The 19,125-nt window shown below is 41.5% G+C and overlaps 1 protein-coding gene across 2 annotated transcripts in view; it reads left to right on the forward strand.

Annotated features, from left to right (window-relative positions):
- The first annotated feature begins 1,416 nt into the window (after nucleotides 1–1,416).
- The window catches only part of LOC142106860 (circularly permutated Ras protein 1-like), a 105,337-nt gene continuing 87,628 nt past the window's right edge, over nucleotides 1,417–19,125 (forward strand). Inside the window, exon 1 of one of the 2 annotated variants that reach the window (XM_075189898.1) lies at nucleotides 1,417–1,752. The gene's annotated coding sequence lies outside the window, so the exon portion shown is untranslated. Of the gene's footprint in view, nucleotides 1,753–7,971; nucleotides 8,056–19,125 lie in introns of those variants that run through there. The other variant, XM_075189896.1, reaches the window with a different exon arrangement.

Below are 19,125 nucleotides of genomic sequence, written 5' to 3' on the forward strand. Positions count from 1 at the left end.
AAAGAAACCATAAGTGTTAAGTCACGTGATAGTCCTGCACTTTCTGTTTATAGCAAATAAAGTAAAAATGCTTATTGTTGAATTGGTGATAATTCTCATTATTAGGCATGAATGTAGCAAGGTAGTGAGCATTAGAGACACCCTCATGTAACGAGAGTAGATTTGGCTGCATGTAGTAAACGGGTCTCGGTCCACCGAACTGGCCATTAGTGTGGTAGATTGAGCACCATAGGTAGTAGCAGGTAACAATACAGAATCAGCAATAGGCTGCAGCCTAGGGTGCAAGGCTTTTTTGGGCAGGGAGGGATGCAACATTTTTGGGAGTGCAAAATTGTGACGGAGAGGTATACACTGAAATTCAGTTTAAAATATGAGCGAATAGTTCAGCAAAATAAAACCTGAAAGAAAAGTGTAGTACGTTTTTAATCGTGATAGCTACCTTCTATTAGCCTGGTATGGAAGGCAAGGGGGCGCTACGAAATCTGTACCTACACTTTGTCTACCCAGCAAAGGTAAGAGTGCTTATAGTCCTGACATGAGCATGTTTGCTTACAAAACACAAGTCCGTAAGAACAGTGCCTTGCAAAAGTATTTGGATCTTTAGCCAATTCTCTCATTTTACAGAAAGACAAATCCTACCCTCCAATTTAATTTCTAAGCACTGAAACTCAAAATAATTTTTATTTTCAACGTGGCATTGTTTTATGTAGCAAAAAAAATCCTCTGCTTGTGAGATAATGTGGCCCATTTTTCCAGGCAAATTTGCTCCAGGTTGTTTAGGTAAGTCGGATGAGACGCTTATGCACCCCAATTCTCAAATAGTGCCACAGATTCTCAAGTGGATTGCGAACAGGGGGTAAATGTATCAAGCTGTAATATTTATTTTTTTTCTTTTTTTTTTAAAGCGATTTGAAATCGCTGCAAATCGCTATAGACCACCGCCGATTTTAGCCACCAAGTCGCTATATGCATTGACTAGCGATTTTGCTGTTGATCTCGAGCGGTTTTCCAATAACAAGAAAAGTCTCAAACCACCCGTGTTTAGTTTTAAAAAACGTGATTTTCAAACCAATACTCATTTCTGATTTGGTTGGCAGTTTTAAATGCAAAACTTGCACGATTTTGATCTCACCAACACTCCAACACTATACAAAGCAGGCTACTTCCTTATTTGAGTTGATAGGAGTTTAAGGACTATAGAGTGTAGAGGAAAGTGCAGGAGAATGTTCGATTCAAAAGGAGAGTTGGAAGTGAGATTTTTTCTTTTCTTATTTTGTTTATTTGCCCTTACTGTCTTTAAACTGTGTGGTTTATTTTATATTTTTTTAATTTTTTTTTTATTTTTTTTAATTATTTTTTTTGTGAGTGTATTTGTTTGCTTCTGTATTTCCCCTGTGTTTTGTCTGTTGATGACTGGGAGATGGAGAGGTGAGGAGTCTAGGGGAGCGTGCTTGAGGCAGGGTCTTCGTTTGGGAAGACTAAATCTGGCTGCAGTCTGTGGTTTAGTTTCGAGAAGAACTGTGTGCTTATACACAATTTAGTTCCTCTGTGTGAGTGGTTTTTGGGCACTAGCTGACAAGGCTGCTTTTTCCTGAAAAAAAGGCAGCTGTGGACCGCAGTCTGTGATGTGGTCAATGCGAGGCTGCCTGTTGCTTAATGAGGTGGGTGCTGCGCCTACAGAGGCTGTGTGACTCGTACTGTACCAACTTCCACCCAGTCCCAGGCGGAGGTCAGCGGCACTCAACACAACAGGTAGGAACAATTTATTTTTAACAGGGGATATGTGAAAATATAATGTGTCAATGGCCCGTATGTATTAACATAGGGATCAGTTCCTTTTATTACAAAATTACCAACTTTTTTTAATGCAGATTATACCCTGGTGCCACTGACAGGTAACTGTGTTTGACTATTTGTATTTTGAAGGCTGCTCAGATGTATGAACAGTTGAAGAAGGAATAGTTATATATAACAAATCCTATACGTTCCCCTTTGGCCATTTGAGGTGTTAGGAGATATGAAAATGACCAGCAGCTGATAATCACATTCTCACACATTAACGGCACATTTTGTATCAATAAAAATCATATTTTGCTCTCTGTATTGGGTGGCGGACTCATGGCTGCCCTCTGTATTGTGTGGCCGTGACAAGGGTGCTATGCGTTGTATGGCGGTCACAAGGGTGCTGTGTATTGTATGGCGGTCACAAGGGTGCTGTGTATTGTATGGCGGTCACAAGGGTGCTGTGTGGTCTTCTGCTGCTGTAGCACATCCACTTTCAAGTTTGGATGTGCCGTGAATACAGAGATACTCTTCTGCATACCACCCATGGTTAATTGAGTTACTGTCGCCTTCCATCAGCCAGGCTGGCCATTCTCTTCTGACGTCTCTCATTATCAAGGTGTTTCTACCCACGGCCTGACGCTCCCTGGATGGTAATGGATTTGGGTTTGAATACCGTTCTCTGTAAATTCTAGAGACTGTTGTGTGTAAAAATCCCAAGAGATCATCAGTTTCTGAGGTACTGAAGCAACTCATATGGCACCAACAATCATTCTACAATAAGTCACTTAAATCACATTTCTTCTCTATTCTAGTGTTTGGTCTTCAATTTTTGCAAATTCTTGCAATTTTTGATCATGCCAGCATGCTTTTATGCATTGAGTTTCTTCCACATGAATGACTGATTAGATATTTGCATTAACTAAGTAGACTGTGTGTGTGTGTGTGCGTATATATATATATATATATATATATATATATATATATATATATATATATATATATGTGTATATCATCATCAACATTTATGTAGCGCCAGCAGATTTCGTAGTGCTTTAAAATTGGGAACAAACAGTAATAAAACAATACTGGGTAATACAGTAAGACAGAGAGGTAAGAGGACCCTGCTCGCAAGCTTACAATCTATGGGACAATGGGAGTTTGATACACAAGGGTAAGTGCTCCATCACATTGCAGATTGGTCCAGCTAGAATGCAGAGGTGAAAATTGTTTAGTGTGCTGTATGATCAGTCACACAGCAATGTTGGTCAGAGGTTTTTCGTCTTGTGTTAGCAGTGTAGAGGATGGTAATAGGGTAATCTAGGGAGATTAAGATGGTGGTTGAGGAATATAATAAGCTTGTCTGAAGAGATTTCAGAGAACGCTTGAAGGTTTGAAGACTAGAGGAAAGTCTTACTGTGCGAGGGAGGGAATTCCACAAAGTGGGTGCAGCAGAAAAAGTCCTGTAACCGGGAAAGGGAGGAAGTGATGAGAGTGGAAGAGAGACGCAGATCTTGTGCAGACTGAAGGTGTTGAGTTGGGAGATTTTTAGAGAAAAATAAGGAGATGTATATCGGTGCAATTTTGTTGATGGCTTTGTACTTTAGTAGAATAATTTTGTATTGGATTTGTTGAAATACAGGCAACCAATGTAGAGACTGACAGAATGGTTGAGCAGAGGAAGGACGATTTGCAAGGAAAATCAATCTAGCCGCTGCGTTCAAAAAAGATTGTAGGGGTTTGAAACTGATTTTGGAAAGACCAGTAAGGAGGGAATTGCATTAGTCGATACGGGAAATGATGAGTGCATGAATTAAAGTTTTTTGCACTGTCCTGTCTGAGATATGAAAGTTTTATGGAAATTATTTTTAGATGTATGCTGCATGGTTTAAATATAGAGTTGATGTGGGGAACAAAGGATAGGTGTGAGTCAAGGATTACACCTAGGCAGCGAGCTTGCGGGGTGGGATTTATGGTCGTGTTATCAACAGAAATAGAAATATCAGGCAAGACGCTTTTGTTGTTGGGTGGGAATATTATTAATTCTGTTTTTAAAAGATTGTGTTGAGTTGGTGAGAGGACATCCAAGATGAAATGGCAGAAAGATAGTCAGTAATGTGAGACACAGATGGTGAGAGATCAGGAGAGGATAGATAAATATTTGTATTATCTGCATAGAGATGATACTGAAATCCAAAGTAGCTTATTAGTTTTCCAAGACAAGTGGTGTAGATAGAAAATAACAGAGGACTGAGCCTTGTGGTACTCTAACTGATAAAGGAAGCAGATCGGTGGGGAATCCAGAGAAATTAACACTGAAAGAGCGATTTAGATAGGTCGGATGAGAACCAGGATAGGACAGTGCTTTGAAGACCTAGGGATTGTAGCGTCTGTATGAGGAGAGAGTGGTCAACAGTGCCAAATGCAGCAGAGAGATCCAGGAGAATTAGAAGAGAGTAATCACCTTTAGTTTGAGCTGTGATTAAATCATTGACAATCTTGGTCAGCGCAGTCTCTGTGGAGTGTTGAGAGTGAAAGCCAGACTGAAGAGGATCCAAGAGGTTGTTTGCAGAAAGAAAGCGTGTGATCAATATAGATACATACAACAGACAGTGTTTTTATATATAATTATACATAGATTTAAGTTTTATTGTTAAATAATTATTTGTTTCTGTTAAAGCAATTAAAAATCCCCTATGCTGGCTCAAATTATTTCTAAAATACAGTACAGCTTTGAAATGGAGACAATAGACATGTCGTATCCACTTCTGCTCCGGCCCCTATCATGAAGTGGTTCAATTGACATGTATAAGTTAGAGGGAGCGGGAGGGTCATCTTCCTCCTCTCCCACCCATGCCCGGCGCTCCCATTAGGCAACGTTAGGCAGTTGCCTAGAGCGCCGGGCTCTGGTGGGCACCACAGAATTAAAATGCAGATAGTTTTATACTGTAATACTGTGCGGCGACCGCTGAGCATACCTTCCACGGCCGCCGCACAGCTATGGATTACCACCGACACCGCCCTCCCCTCCAACAGATGATGGGGCGCACCTCTGTCTCCTCCACTGCCCCTCCCTTCACTGACTGTCGGGCGTGACATCATCATCACGGCCCGACAGTGTCAGTGAGTGAGGGGATCCGGCAGAGAGGAGCAGCATTATGGAGCAAAGTTTAAGGTAAGGAAAGACCGGGGGGGGGGGCGGATTTTCAAATTGTGCCAAGGGCGCTGAGGACCCTAGCACCGGCCCTGCTCCCACTCACCCACTCGCTCCTGGCTTTACCTGATTCCCCACAGAAGGATAAGTACATGGTGTTGACCACGCCCACACACCGCTGGCCACACCCACACATCACTGGCCACACCTCTGGTGGGACGGCACTTCTCACAACAGGCCCTTTATATTTTTCAGCCCCAGGCACATGTGGCCCTTAATCTGGCCCTGCATGGAGCAAGGGAGTCCATTTTGGATACTGCATATAGAGAGGCACCAGACCTCCAACGTAAGGTATACATAACATTGGAAACGGTCTCTAAAGTCCTTGAAGTGGCGGCATGTGTGGAGTGTGCTCCATCAACCAGTCAGCAAAATACCTCACCAAGAAAAACACAACCAACATCTGCCTCTAATTTGGCTGAAGCCATACACCAATTTAGAGAGGTACAGGCTATTATGGTGTCCTTCCACCAGGACTCCATGAGGAGTATCCAATGGCAGCTGGCAAAAAGGTTTTGTTATTTATGCAATATCCATGACACTCAACAAAGGGTGTGTACGTCCTGAGAATTACATACATTGCTTCAAATAAATAATCACTGGAATAAACAGTCTGAGTGAAGCTCTACGCGAACTTTCTGGCAATTTACTGGCTGCTTGTGGCCAAAAAATGGCACGCCTGCGGGTGCCCCCATCTTCAGTGGGCTGCAGCCTCAGCAGTACCCCAACCAGATCATTGGCAGCTACTTAACTGCGTAGCAGTGGGAGGATCGGGGTGGAAGACCAGCATCCACAAAGCCGGCAGCCCCAAAAAAATTAATGTTATTGACGAAAATTTATTCCAATCTGCCTTTTGGTTGTTTGTTTTGAGAAAATGATACAAGTGTCAATTTGCACACGTCGCCTATTATCAGTGGTGAATGACCTGGTGAACTTTATAAAATATTTTTAACTTTGAAAGATACTTATATATATATTTCCCAATACACACACATACCCTTTAATTGGAGTTTGAGGTTTTTCCCACATTGTCCTGATGATGATGATGATGAATCTACAAGAACAGATTTAAAAAAAAAATAATGAACAATTACACTCGCTGAAAAACCATACTCGCCTTCCAAAAACTTCAGAATGATCCCTTCTTTGACCTGCCTCCCCCACCCTCTGTATTGTTCCCATCAGCTGATGTAATGAGGTCCCCTGCTTCGTCACTGTCTACTGGCGGTGCTAGGGGTATATTTTAGTTTAGTGCAAAATTATGGAGCAGACTGCACGATATCAGGAAACATAAATAAATTAATAAAAATGTACGCGCCCCCCCCCCCCCCCCCCCCGCCCCAAGAAATGAACCCTAGTGCTGCCTAATGCTGGTAGTAGCAAAATCAGAGGGGAGCGTGGGGTCCTCCCTGATTTCACTACAACGATCACCAGGCTATGCCACCTGTGGCTGGTGGCATTATAGCATGTGAACCCCCAGCGTGGGGTCCCCCTGCCATAATGACAGCCAGCCCCAGGCTGGTCAGCTTGGGCTGGATTCCCTAGGGAGCTGAGTTCCGCCAAAAAAAGATGAGGGCCCCAACATACCATTGGCTGCCAGGGCATTCTGACACTTGGAGAACCACAAGTACTAGATTGGCCTGGCCCCTAGGGCCTGCTGGAACCTGTAGTGCACCAAGACAAAACGTAAATAAACCAGACACCTCTTCTCAGCCACCAAATTTTATTTAAAACACATTCTTCCTCTGTACGATCCATATCTTGTCAGCTTTTACTCCAAATAAAAAAACAACAAAAGAATATTCCAAGTGTGAACAAAAAAAACCCAAGTCGTCTTTTCTTATGGGTTGATAAACCAAAATAATCCACCGGAACATGCTTGTCAAAATAATAAAACTCTGAAGACAAGCAGCAAACTAGTTCTTCTATGCAAGAACACCCGTCGTGAATGAAGCAATGACAGCCGGCCGGTCTATTTATAAGCTGGGGGTTTTTCACGCTGTCTGAGCCAAAAACCCCAGCTGATAAATAGACCTGCCTGCTGTGATGGAAATATGACCACCGGCTAATCACACCTATACTAAGCAGCATGTTTATTTCTGTGATTTGCAAGTCAAAATCGCAGCTTCATACATATGGCGACTTGTATTGTTAGAGTGGTAAAACATTCGGGCGGCAATTTGTAGAACAGTGAACACTTTTTTGTTTTGTGTTTGTTCTTGAGTGTTCTATTGTTAGTTTGACTTTGTGTTTGGTATCATTGTTCTGCTGAAAGGTGAACTTTCGCTCAATCATCACTGTTTTTTAACAGACTGAAACCGGTTCTCTTGCAGAATTTCCCTGTGTTTTGCAACAACCAGGCTTCCTTTCCTATGCAGCCCCATACAATAATGCTACAACCACCGTACGTCACTGTAGGCATGGTGTCCATAGAGACAAGGTCCCTATTAGATTGGCGCCACACATAGAGCTTTGAACTTTAGCAAACAAAAATCAAAAACCTCTTATCTTGGTTCCCTCTGAATGCCACAAAATATTAAATAAAACACAAAATAATTTCCGTCATTGCAACTGGAAACACTCTCATGCTTTTTGTCAGCTGCATAACTAGCGTCATGGCAGTGATGTGGTCATGGACAGTGGCGCCTGTTTGGCCTTTCAGTTCCCCTACTGTCTTTATTACACAAGTCACTTTCGTGTTTTTGAATGTTTTCGTTGCATTTTGCCTTAAAATGCGCCGTGCGCTCTACCACAAGGCAGGAATCTCCAGTCTAAATACAGACTCTTGATCTGCTTATCTTATTTAACTAGCCTCATCCCCAAAAATTAAATATCTTCTGTAGAAGGCACTCAGTATGGAAGTTAACAATCCTTTTCTCTCCCAGTCTGCCCTCTAGAGGCAGTTCATATTACTGCATACATAAGTTTCAGTGTTGAAGTTTGTAGGGCTGACTGATGTTACCTTATCAGGTCAGGTGCTAACACGCCTCTTCCTTAAGTTTCATTTACTCCTCGCATTTACAAAGTAATATCTCGTGGGACAAGAAGACAGAGCACAGGTAGGAAAATGAACACAAATGAGGCTAGTCTATTGTGTTTAGATCTGTGAGCTTAACTTTAAGCATTACAGTATATGCACTGCCATGGTAAAAGTACAATGTATAGGGCTGTGCCACAGTTTTAATGCAAAAGTTAAATGAATTGCAGTTTAGAGTACTTAAGCATAATATAAGCATTATACTGGTTACATATATTCTTAAATCTAACCCAGAAAGCACCAAAAACATGCTTTTATCTAGCTTTAGAGGACAGATTTATTACGCTGAGAAACTGGGAATGTTCTGATAATAATCAGAGTCAGAGGTAGGCAACATATCACACTAAGGCAGCTGTGGAACTATAATACCCAGCATGCCCACCCTCATGCTGGTTCTATCAGTTCCAACATCAGAGAGACAGAAGTTGCTCTACGTTTTATGAAACCTTCAGAGGACAAGTAGTTTACATGAAGTGAACATTGTATCTACTCACATTAACTGGTTCAGTTTATTTACTATTGAGTATTCTGTGTAACTATGAAAATATCCCTACTTGTTGTGATGGGCTGTATTAATCTTTGCTGAGCCGCCTTTAAAGACTTTATGGCAAACCAATTAGTTAATTGCTCAGCAGACAAAACTGATAGAAATGTTTTTATCCCTGGACAAGGTCATCTATAATTCTACTGCATAGTTTTACGGTGTTTGCTTTTACAATAGTAGTGTGTTTTGAGATGTTTCTTTTGTACAGGTAAGATAGATAACAGATTTATGTGTTGTTTAACGTGTAACAGTTGGTTATGAATTTTAATGACCAATTGTACCATATGCTATTGATAGTTTACAGCTTGTAAAAAGCAAGATCTACGTACTTTGCTGTAGTTATGATAAATACTATATAAAATAAAATACACACACACACACACACACACACACACACACACACACACACACACACACACACACACACATATAGTGGGCCGGTATACAGTGATAAGCCATACCGCCACTGCTACCACTGTTATATATATATATATATATATATATCTCTATCTATCTATATCACACATATTTGTTGCGAGAATGGTTGCATTTCACATGCATCAGCCAAGCATATCACACCAGTCCAGTGCCTTGGTTTAAGTTGCCGCAACTAGTTTTTGTTCACCAGCATCAAAATAAACAAAACACAAAAGTTCAAGTCTGTTTTGGCTTCTAACTAATACACAAGGAATACCCTAAAGTGAAGGACATGTTCTGTTCCCCAGATAATGAGAGACTGAGGGAGCTGCCTAGCAGCTTTTTAACAGCTCCTCGCCAGGCGCAACTCCTGATTACCAGCAGAGTGTTTGGTATGTTGTAAAACCTGGACTGGGCCTGATGAATGGAGCCCGTCCTCTCTCCATTCATAACCCCAGGGTCCCTTACGCCGGCTTTTCCTACAGCCAAAACACTTTTTGGGAAGCTCTTTCTCAAACACAAACAATCTCCCTGAGGTTTTAAAACACATTGACAGAAATTCAGGACATATATATTTGCCATTTATCACTTCTCCAGTGCTTCTGTCACAATATATAGGAGATGGAGAACCAGGTTCAATTAGATGCCTAGATTCTCCCCAGTAGTGGCCAGACTGTAGAACATGTCATAAAGATGTGACTGATATGTAAGTTTAATTTACTGCATATAAACCATACTTGCCAACTTGGGAGATCTGCAAAGCTGCCGCGTCCTGAGGGTGTGGCCACACGAATTGCATCTTTAGGCCCCGCCCCTCTGCTAAACTTTACAAATTTCAGCCTATTAGAGCAGGGGACAGGGCCACAATGGCACAATTAGCCATGACCCCATCCACTTCACTAACAAACTGGGCAGGATGCGGGAGGCTGCCCTCCGCTCCTGGGAGTACGGGAGAACTCTCAAAAATTTGTTGGTCTCCTGGACATTCCGGGAGAGTAGGCAACTATGATATAAACACTTGTGGCCTGAATGGAGTCTGGATGTAGGCCCCTTTGCATAGCGTATCTTGTGTGATGTCACAATGGCACATACTCAAAAAACAAACGTACGCACTTCATATTTGCACGCATTTGACAATTACGACCCCTTACGTCATGGGAGGCGGAACGGGGGAGGGAAGGGGCGGAGTAACATAGGCCATGTACAGAAGGGGCGTGTCATGCAGGGACTGCAAATTCAGCTGCTGTGTTTAGTGTAAGTATGGAAGTTTTCAGCATATCTTCACTCATGCTTCTCAGTAGCAACCACACAACACCTGTACGCAGTGCAGATTTATTTTAGCTATTTTAAAATAATAGATTAAATAAATAAAAAAAATCAAATATATGGATTATATTGCAAAAAATATATTTACATTTTTTTTTTTTTACTTGGTTTGTAAATATTAGTAGCATTTATTATATTAGTTTATGATCATATAAAAGTAATGTACATTCTGATGTGAATGCATTGTAGTAAACAGTGCAAAATAATTTCAGCCTGTATGTGCGCTTATGCTTACTGAAAATATGCACTGTTTGCACAAACCATATTTCCACCCCTTGTCAAATCATAATATATCTTAAGAAATGTTTGGATTTGAATAGGGACAGGACTATACAACAGCTGCGTACTCTCTTTAAACACTGAAATTGCACCCAATTTTGCATTCCGGCTTCAATCTAGACCTTGGTGTCTAAACTGCATAACTACATACTAGTAATTACAGGATCCAACCATTCAGAAGTAAAGAATAAGAGAAGTGGTACTAGTACTGTTCCAAAGATCAGTATATACAAAGACACATAAATCATATTATTCAAGACAGTTGCAAGGTGACCGCTCCTTAGCTTATGTTTTACCGTACACAATGGTGAATCCACTTTTTAAAGAGAACCTGTCACTTTTGGATCAATTAATTTTTACAAAATTGTGTCTTGTGTTCCGTTCTGTCCACTTCTGCTGTACGTTGCGGTACTTCTGCATAATATTAGGCTGGATATTGTGTGACGAAATGTAGTTTATCTAATGACTGGTTGTTATTTTATGTTGAATTTATGTATAACACTGAATATTTTATGTAACCATTCAAAGTGTATTTTGTTAACTGACCTGAGTCTGACCTGGGCAAGTGTCAATGGTCTTTTGAAAGTAGCCAGGCCCAGAAACAGATACGATCTCTGAGCAGTTCGTGTATGCAGAGGAGTTAGACTTAGCCAGGCCGAACGAGCAGAGGTGATAACTCAGGTCTTGTGAAATGCCAGGTCTCGGGATATCCATAATTTACTTCGAAAGCCCTGTGTCCTTTTGGGCATCCATCTAACTTAGGTGAAAGTAAAATTCCTAAGGTGGGGGGTGAAGAGCCAACAAGAAATGGTTTTAAAATCCCTTGTATCAGTAGTACAGTGTTAATTTCTTTGAGGGAGTCTATCAAGAATGAAATGTCATTCTTCTCAACTGTGTTCCCTCACACACCAGTGGGTAAATGTATCAAACTGAGAGTTCTCCGGCGGGTTTGAAAAACCAATCAGATACTAGCTATCATTTATTTAGTACATTCTACAACATGACAGCTAGAATCTGATTGGTTGCTATAGGCAACATCTCCACTTTTCAAACCCACTGGAAAACTCTCAGCTTGATACATTTACCCCCAGGTCTTAACTTGTAAGTAGTTGCTCTGATTTTATTTCCTATTTTATTTTCTGAAACTAATTTGTGCAACATTTTGTATGTGTTTGTTATTAATTTTGTAAATAAGCCTTGGAAATATTTTTCGGATTAAACATATTTAATCTAGTGTATTTCTCTGTGATTCTTTGTGAATTTACGAAGCCCAGGGGGACTCATTAATGTTTCCCACTTAAATCACATACACCTGTAGCATAAGTGGTTCTGGTGAACGGAAGGACACCATAATAAATTCTTTGTGGTGGCAGAAAAGGTGTACTCATTGTTAATTAAGTCACGGCCAGCTGTTTAAATTGCTGTATTTGGGACAGGCTGGGCGTTTGTGAAAGGCAATGCTAGAGGTGCATGTTGTTTGACCATGAACTCAGGTTATATCTGTGCTAAAAATAGGTAGATTCTTTAATACTCTTTAATGGATATGACTGACGGATGCGGTACACAGCAGACGAAGTAGACAATTTTACATCGCATTTCACTCTTACGATTAGTCATTACACACCATTTTTCCAAATATTTCCCTATGGGTTTGCAGAACCCAAGCAAATACTGTTGCTTAATGTGGTGCGGTCTTTAATTATTAACAGTCTTTCTCAACTCCATTATTACTCGGCCTCTGTGTTGTAGTGTGACGTTTTATTTCCAGTTGATAGTTTTACAATCACATGTGGCCACTCCCTCATCTGTAACCTAATTTGGCCTTTTGTTCATCCTTAGAGACGTCTTACGCTGACTTCTTGAACTTTGGAAATGTCAGGAAAACCTTCAGCAGCAAACAATGCAAAAAAATATTTGTCTGACTCCTCCGAGAGATCTTATAAACCAACAGAATTAAATTATCTTTAAACTGACGTCTCCACGTTCTTTCTTCTTATCTCCTTTATCTCACGTGATTATGTATTAGGTTCTGAGTAACTGTCTGTGATTCACCATTGTAAGCAGAGGTATGTGGTCAGACAGGTCATTGTGCAAACAACATGAATGTCACCGTTAGAGAAGGTGATCGGCATCATGTGATTTACAATATTATCATTAATGTTTACTGTAATCCAAGTTACGGTTCATCAAACCTTTACTAACGTAGATGAACTTCAGTTGTGAACTGTTATTTATAGCACAAAGTTCTTGGTGGAATTTGTTGCACAATGTTTATCTATATCATACTTACCTACTTTCTTCAGCTCCCTTCCGGGAGTCAGCCAGTCGAGGTGGGCGTGAGGGGGCGGTGCGACCAAAATCGCTGCATTTTGGCCCCGCCCCCTGTGATGGCATGACGCAAATTGTGTCATTTGACTGGGGGGGGTGGGGCCAAATGCCGCAATTCGCCGGGAATTGCGGCGTTTGGGATCTAATTCTGCCCACTTCACTAGGAAGTGGGCAGAATTCGGGAGATTGCCACACTCACCCGGGAGTCTGGGAGACTCTCGCAAAATGCGGGAGTCTCCTGGACATTCCGGGAGAGTTGGCAAGTATGATCTATATTTGTCTGAAATGTGGAGCAATAAAAGAGTGAGGTACTGGTGAAATCGCTCACTATTTCTTCATGATACATTTGAAAAGGCACGATTTGTGATTTTAGGTCCTGGTCATGTGATCACTTTACCATACCTCCCAGCATTTAGAAACACGAAATCGGGACAAAATAAGCCCCACCCCAGTTCTGACTAAACCCCACCCAGTGTCAAATTTGTGTAAGACTCCACCCACTTTTTTTTGTCAAACCTCACCCCTTTTGCGGCATGCCAAGTGGGATTTCCCGCCAAAAGCGGAACAGTTGGGAAGTGGCTTTACATGTCACTGAAAGTGAGTGCTGAATTCATATAATGTAGATTTTGCATTTTTAAAGGATTGACTGCATTAATTACAATTGTGATGTGCGGTAAAGTCACTGTGTACCATCAATTGTTGGGTTAGCACAGTGGCTTAGTAGTTAGCACTTCTGCCTCACAACACTGAGGTCATGAGTTTGATTTCCAACCATGGCCTTATCTCTGTGGAGTTTGTATGTTCTCCTCATGTTTGCGTGGGTTTCATCTGGGTGCTCGGGTTTCCTCCCACAATCTAAAAACATACTAGTAGGTTAATTGGCTGCTCTCAAATTGACCATAGTCTCTGACTCTATGCGTCTGTGTGTGGCTGTATGTTACGGAATTTAGACTGTAAGCTCGGGCAGCACGGTGGCTCAGTGGTTAGCACTTCTGCCTTACAGCACTGGGGCCATGAGTTCAATTCCCGACCATGGCCTTATCTGTGTGGAGTTTGTATGTTCTCCTCATGTTTGCGTGGGTTTCCTCCAGGTGCTCCGGTTTCCTCCCACATTCCAAAAACATACTGGTAGGTTAATTGACTGCTAACAAATTGACCCTAGTCTATGTCTGTCTGTCTGTCTGTCTGTCTGTCTGTGTTAGGGAATTTATATTGTAAGCTCCAATGGGGCAGGAACTGATGTGAGTGAGTTCTCTGTACAGCGCTGCGGAATCAGTGGCGCTATATAAATAAATGGTGATGATGATGATGATGAAGCTCCTGTGGGGCAGGAACTGATGTAAGCGAGTTCTTTGTACAGCGCTGCGGAATTAGTGGCGCTATATAAATAATAATGATGATGATGAATTGTCAGATCCAGCATATGACTCTCTGCACTGCCAAAATCAGGACCATGCTCCCTACTTTAGGAGGCAAAAGGAAAGAGGATTAGGGGGCCCAACTTATATAGAAATGCTCACATGGAGCCTGATTTAGAGTTGCTTTAAACAAAAATTGCAACTTGTGTCGAATATATTGCACTGTCTATGTGCACAAATAGTGTCCGTGTTTTGAGCTGCATATATCATGCAATTGCCCTTGGAGAGGAGGATCAGAGGTGTTTACCTCTTAGTTCTGTACACAGGGAAGAGGAGACACAAGTCACCCATGCCCATAGCGATGCATCCAAGCTTGACTAAGACGTATTTGTTTTTTTATACAATAACCTTTTATTGAGTACAGTTTCAAAGAATACAAGTACATACATACATGTATAGAAGTCAGTTTCACAGTAAGTCTGGCCAGAAGTAGAGATATAATACTAAATTCAAGACAACCAAAATTACCAAGTCTAACATTTACATAAATAAAAAATGCCCTTATATGTTAAACAATGAGAATATAAATAATCATAAACCAAAAACTAAAAAGGGGGGGGGGGGGAGAGGAAGGAAGGAAAGAGGACTTTGGTACAAAGATTCAGGCATCGATTATGACTCATTAAAGGGCTGGTGAAAAATGTGGAGAGGATTGATTAAGACGTATTTTAAAGATATGCCTATTAGGAGCTGTATCTTTGTGTGTGCTATAGACCTGGTGCATTATTTTGAGTTCATGATGATGATGGCTGCATTTTTGTTCCGGACATGTTTACTTTAGAATTTGTACATTTCTCAAAATACAGCAGCACAAACGTAGGTATACAGAGGGAGTTGTACTTCTAAGCAAAAACAGTGCTGTACATGACATATACGGAAAGCAGTGATCCATAACATGAAGAACAAAATACAAAGACCAGACATTGTGAATAAACAAATATACAGATAATACATTAATGCAGATCAAATTACTCACAGGACAGTGAGTGAGAGTGATGGTAGTGCCCAGCGGGAAGTAGGCCTCAGCTTAGGTCTAGGGAAGTAGGCCAAGATGTACAGGGGGTGATGGAATAGTAGAAGGAGAACACAAGGAAAGAGGGCCCAGCTCCTGAGTGCTTACATCCTAAAGGATCCATAATTCTCAGGTCCATAGTTACCAAAATGTTAAAAAATTTCAGGAGATCCTTTATCACCGATTCTCTAGTTCAGTCTCATGTCTGAAGTGGTTGAGGGCAACTCAGAAGACAGCGAGGAGTGATGGGAGGGCAAGCAGTGGCAAGGCCATGTCTAAGAGCTGAGTAATCCTAGATATATAAGAGAACAATGCTGTTGGTAGTGTGGTTGCAGAGGGGGGGGGGGGTCTATATTCAGGGCTGGTGCCCCGGATTCGCTCTGGAGCCTATTTCCTAACTCTCCTCAGCTTCTCCCCTTTACTGTGTTCCGGAGTATTATCTTCATGTAACACCATCCCGACATCTCATCAGTTCAGCACATTCCAGACGACATCACATTCCCCCCGTTCCTGATTTCACACTGTTGTTTAGAGTAATAGAAACATAAATAATTGAAAACTGGGCTCCATGCTCCCCTTCCTCAATCATTAACCAGCCCCAGTGCTTTACAGCCTGGGCTAGTTTCCACTATAGCAAGAAGATCCCGAACATTGCTTCCCTCTTCCATAGTGGAAATCAGTCACAGGCTGAAGCCTCTATTCGGTTGTTTTGGGGCCATGCAAAAAAGAGAATGTCCATCCCTTCGCAGAGCTCACCAGTTCAGAGTAGGGATGTGCACCGGCCACTTTTGGGGTCTCGTGTTTTGGGTTCGGATTTGTTTGGCAAAACACCTGTCAAAAGGTTTTGGATTCGGATTTATTTTGAAAAAGCTTTAAAAGTTCCAAAATCAAGTTTTTGGGCTTATTTTCACTCCTACGCTATTATTAACCTCAATAACATTCAATAACAATCATTTCCACTAATTTCCAGTCTATTCTGAACACCCTCACAATATTGTTTTTAGTCCAAAACGTTTCACCGAGGTAGCTTTCTGGACTGCATAGTGGAGTGGGCCCGGTACCCAATTTGTTATCGGGGCCACAATATATTAATAAAACCCTCAACTGGTCTGAATTCCAGTGCACAGATGGCGGACACCGGATGGACGTCTAAAACCAACATAGCAGTTAAGGGCGCAGTTCCTCTTTTTTGTGACTGCACAAACAACGTAGTAATAGAAATGACAGCTTGTTTGTTTTTTTTTTTAAATATAGAAAGAAAGAAGGTAGTACTAGAAATGGCAGTTATTCGAATCCCCAGGAGAGTCTAAGTGGGGTGAGCCACAGAGAGATTATTTCCCTCAGTTTCTCTAACAGGTTGTCAGTGTTGTGCCTCTTCTTAAAACCTGTGATACATAACTACACACACTCGGCAAAGCTTTTACAAATTATCTGCGGCACAGGAGAGTACCACTGGACTGGAGTTATACAGCAGTACCACTGGACTTATACTGCAGAATCAGTGAAATTTGTAATATGGCAGTACCAATGGACTTATACTGCAGAATGAGTGAACTTTGTAATATTGCAGTACCAATGGACTTATACTGCAGAATGAGTGAACTTTGTAATATTGCAGTACCACTGGACTTATACTGCAAAATCAGTGAACTTTGTAATATAGCAGTACCAATGGACTTATACTGCAGGATGGTTTTGGGGTATTTTTTTTTTTTTTATAATTACTTTTTTGAAATTTTTTATTTGGGAATAATGGGGAAATAACAATTTAGAAGGACAGAGCACAGGACACAGCACCACTGGACTGAACAGGACACAGCACAGGACCCAGCAGCACCACTGAACTCAGAAGGACAGAGCACAGGACACAGCACAGGACCCAGCAGCACCACTGAACTCAGAAGGACAGAGCACAGGACACAGCACAGGACCCAGCAGCACCACTGAACTCAGAAGGACAGAGCACAGGACACAGCACCACTGGACTGAGCAGAACACAGAGCACAGCACGAGATATAGCAGGACAGAGGACCACCTAACACACCCTCCCTCTACCCTAATCAATGCCCGAGTGAAGATGGCGGCGACTAGCGGGGAATTTATAGGATCGAGTATCGCGAGATCCGACAGCGGGATTATGACTCAGAGCCTCGCTTTCAGTTTTGCAATTGGCGGGAATACCCGGATCTGTCTCGGATCCGGCTCGGATCGGCAACGTTCGGGTGGGCTCGGATTTCAGAAATCCGAGTGCGCTCATCTCTAGTTCAGAGCTGACAAGTGTTGGAGCCCTTCCATCTTTCTTCCCTCCAATGGGGTCGGAGGTGGGGTTTGAAGGTTGTACTCTGATATTTGTGATATTTAAATGTTTGCACAGTGTACCTCCTAAAGATTGAGATACATTCTTACTTTGAGGAGACTTATCCCAAGTGTGGAGAAGAAGCGCGCTCCTTTTAGATGGACTAGTTTAAAACCAAGGTGTTTTGCAGTGCACATTAAATGCGCTTCATAAATGACCCTCTGAGTCACTAGACAGAGAGGTGTGCAAACTGTTAAGCGATAACTTAAACATGCTGTCTGCATTTTTTATTTCAGTAAGTAGCATAGTAACATAGTTGATGAGATTGAAAAAAGACACCAGTCCATCAAGTTCAACCTATTTTGGATCTCCTGCGATCCCTCACTTTTATTTGAAAATGATCGAGAGTAAGCAACCGCCAATCTGTTTCAATTGTGAAAATCCCCCCAGACCCAATATTGCAGTAATATTTTTACACTATATCCACTACTATCCTTCATATATATTAACGGTCGTATCCCTGGATACAATTTTCCGCAAAACAATTGTCTAACCTTTTCTTAAACATATCTATTGAATCTGCCATCACAACCTTCCCTGGCAGTGAATTCCATATCTTGACTGCTCTTACTGTAAAGAACCCCTTCCTTTTGCTGGTTGTGAAATTTCCTCTCCTCTAAACTTAGGGGGGGACCACGTGTCCTGTGTATAGTCCTTGGGGTAAAAAGTTCCCATGAAAGTTCTCTGTATTCACCCTTAATGTATTTGTACATAGTAATCATATCTCCACTTAGATGCCTCTTTTCTAAAGTGAACATGCCTAAACTGGTTAACGTTTCCTCATAACTTAATGAAGTAAATATTAAATACCGTAGTTCTTCTGGCATATCTAGGTCACACTTGCCTACTTTTGATATTCTCCCCTCCAGGAGGGTAGATCTCAATGACGTGATCTGGGGGTGTACCTACCGGAATTGCGTCTTTAGGCCCCGCCCCCTCTGAAAAATGACCCGATTTTGTCCCATTCCAGCAGATGGTGGAGCCAGGATGACGTGATTATTTGTGAATTGCGTCACTAAGTCCCGCCCCTTGCACAAGTCCTTAAGAAAGTGGCATGATTCTGAGGTTGTCCTGCTCTTCCGAGAGTCCGGGAAAAACTCCCAGAGAAAAAAGAAATGAAAAAAATATAAATATAATACAGTACTATCCGCTTGAAAACCTATAAATGTGTTTTAATTTACATATTACAAAATTCTGTCTAAATCTATTTAATAAAATGAATCGGTGATAAGATGAACACACATTGTGACTTATCACAAAGCAAGGTGAATAATACAGCATTGGTTCAGCGTGTTTTGAGGTTTTTCCTCGGAAGTGAGTAACTAAATCTATGCGGACAGGACATACTATACAAAGCAAGGTTTTGAATTACAGAGAGATCTTCTGTTTTGTTATTAATCTAACCACTGTAG

The sequence above is a fragment of the Mixophyes fleayi genome, chromosome 11 (genome assembly GCF_038048845.1).
Source record: "Mixophyes fleayi isolate aMixFle1 chromosome 11, aMixFle1.hap1, whole genome shotgun sequence".
NCBI lineage: Eukaryota > Metazoa > Chordata > Amphibia > Anura > Limnodynastidae > Mixophyes > Mixophyes fleayi.